Consider the following 2,636-nt stretch of genomic DNA (forward strand, 5'->3'; position numbering starts at 1 on the left):
ATTTAAGCGACTTGAAACCATTCCTCCCTCCCTGGCACCTCCAGACCCGGGCCCCCATCCGGGGAAACTGGGGGGAGGGGGGCAGCTCCGCGCCTGATTCTCCCGTTAAAACAAAGTGGTTCTTTTCCACTGTCGTCTCGTGCTTGACCACATGTGGGATTGATGTGGGACTGTGTTGGATTTAAATATGACTATATAGTACATGTAATTTACTGGAATAAACTGATTTTAACCTAACTGGATTCCATGTGATTGGTATAAGGTATGACTTGTTTTATTTTGAAAATGCTTCAAGTGGAGATTTGTGGTGAATTTTTGCTTTATTAATTAATTAATTAAATCGTGTTGTTTAAAGCTCGCTGTAAAAGAAACTTTGGAAGGTCAATATTATAAGGTCTAATTAAAGAAAAGATATGACTTGACAGCAATTCTAAGTTAATAATAGTAAATAAAGACCCTTGAAACATTTTCTTATGATTTAACAGTGTTTACTGATTATTCAAATGTTTAAATGTTGTATTTCACTCAGCTCAGTACAGGATGCCACAACAGATGTGGATTAAAATGAATCAATAAATAAACCCACATTGCACGGAAGTTTAAACAGTGATTATAAATTAAAGTAATAAAATTAACTATTACAAGAAATAAAATAGAAAGAATTAACACAAGAACATCTAGTGAGTTTACATCCTAATTTTGAATTTAACTGAAAGAAATTAATAAATTCACAGAGATCTGGAAATTATAGAATAATACAAATGATGCCAAATATTCAATGACACAGTTTTACTTAACATGTAAGTATTTAAACATCAGCAGAAACTTTTTTAAAACAAATTATGAGATATTAAGGACACACATCATTCTACCTGGAGTTCTACTTTATTTTTAAAGACAAGAAAGAAAATGTTTAAAAATTCTTATTAGTTTTAATGTTTTAATGTCTAATAACTGCTAGGTTACAGCTTTACACCTCACAGTATCACACATGGCACATTACCACGATCACGTTCCTCAGCTTCTTTTCTGGTCCTGGCTTCATACTCGGCCTGCAGCTGGTATCGCATTGCTTTCAATTCACTCTCCTGCTTTTCCTTCATTAGTGCCATTATGATTTCAAACTCCTCCTTTCTCGCCTTTCTCTCTGCCTCTGTAAAAGCCAGGAATTGCTCCTGCATTCTCTCCATCTCTTTCCCATACTTCTGTTGTATTTTTCTCTCCAATTCTTCTTCCTCTTTACATTTTTGCTCCTCTTCTTCCTTCAGGATTCGTTGTTTTTCCTCTTCGATTTTCCTTTCAGCCTCTTGGAACATCTCATTGGTGTAGTGACTTCCTCCATTCTTGTCAACAATGGTTCTGATCTTCTCCAGCAGCTCAGTGACCTGAGGTTTCTTGTCTTCCAGCCTATTGTTGAAGACATGATACTGGTTGTTACATCTGGACACCAGATCCTGCAGCTCTGGGCTTTCAGACAAATAATCTTCGATGGTGGTTTTTACAAGGTTGTCTCCATGGGTAAACAGAACCATGCAGTATCTCTCTGCAGCCTCTCCAAAGATTTCTTGAATCTTTTGCACTGATTGTTTTTCTTCTTCTGTGAATCTGCTGATTGAAACGACCACCAGGAAGATGTGGGGTCCAGGAGAAGCATAGCGGATGCACTGACTTAGATCTTTTCTTGTTTTATCTTCTCCAAATCTGGTGTCAAACAGACCAGGAGTATCGATGACGGCAACCTGCTGACCATCCACATTACTGGAGACTTTGGAGCAGCCAATGGTCAGGGAACTTGCGCTACATTTGGATTCAAAGCACTCTCGACCCAGAATGGTGTTTCCAGTAGCGCTCTTTCCAGTTCCAGTCTTCCCCACCATCACAATCCTCATGTCGTTGTTTTTAATGTTTGTTCCTGTGAAGAAGAAAGTTTGAATCTGATCATCATGTTGTATTCAGAAGTTCAGCCTTTGTGTATCTTAGGATATATTGAGGGAATCAATGACATGTGGACATGGAGATAATTATATATACCACACAGCAAATTTGGAAGTGTTCCATCAACTCCTACAGAGTTAAATTCAACACTTTGAAAGTGTCTATATTGGTCCACTCTGTATGGTGGAGAAGTTACTTTGAAAGTGTGTTATTTGTGATAGAGTTGAATCAACACTCACAGTAGTTGAAATCAAATACACTTCAGTGTAAATCTACCCAACAACAAGTGTATATTGTCAAAAGTTAACACTAAGAATGTGTTACACACAGAACAGTGTAAAGTATATATTATATATTTAATACCAAATAAAAGCCACTAGAGCAATTAAAACCTTTTGTTCCCCCAGAAACTATTGGCCATCAATAATCTCCAAATTAATTTTAAGACATTAGATGCTACAAAAAAACAGCACCATTCACAGAATATAATCTACTTTTATTTCAAAACATCAAACAGCACTGACAGCAATATACAACAAAGGTCATTCATTCATTATACTTTGCACTGAAGGTGAAGTGTGCTTTGAAAGTTCATTGGAAGCGACCATGGATGGTCTTGTGATCGCTGATGGTGACGTGTCTTTGGTGCTGCTCTTGTTTTCGCCAACATGAAGGAGGAAGACTTCCAGCCTGGAAGGAAA

General features: G+C 37.3%; 1 pseudogene; it reads right to left on the bottom strand.

Annotated features, from left to right (window-relative positions):
• Positions 1-841: 841 nt before the first annotated feature.
• Positions 842-2,058, bottom strand: LOC106944059 (GTPase IMAP family member 4 pseudogene; annotated as a pseudogene).
• Between the last annotated feature and the right edge of the window lie 578 nt (positions 2,059-2,636).

Source organism: Poecilia latipinna, unplaced genomic scaffold (genome assembly GCF_001443285.1).
Source record: "Poecilia latipinna isolate Pla-1442-1.1 unplaced genomic scaffold, P_latipinna-1.0 Scaffold6762, whole genome shotgun sequence".
NCBI lineage: Eukaryota > Metazoa > Chordata > Actinopteri > Cyprinodontiformes > Poeciliidae > Poecilia > Poecilia latipinna.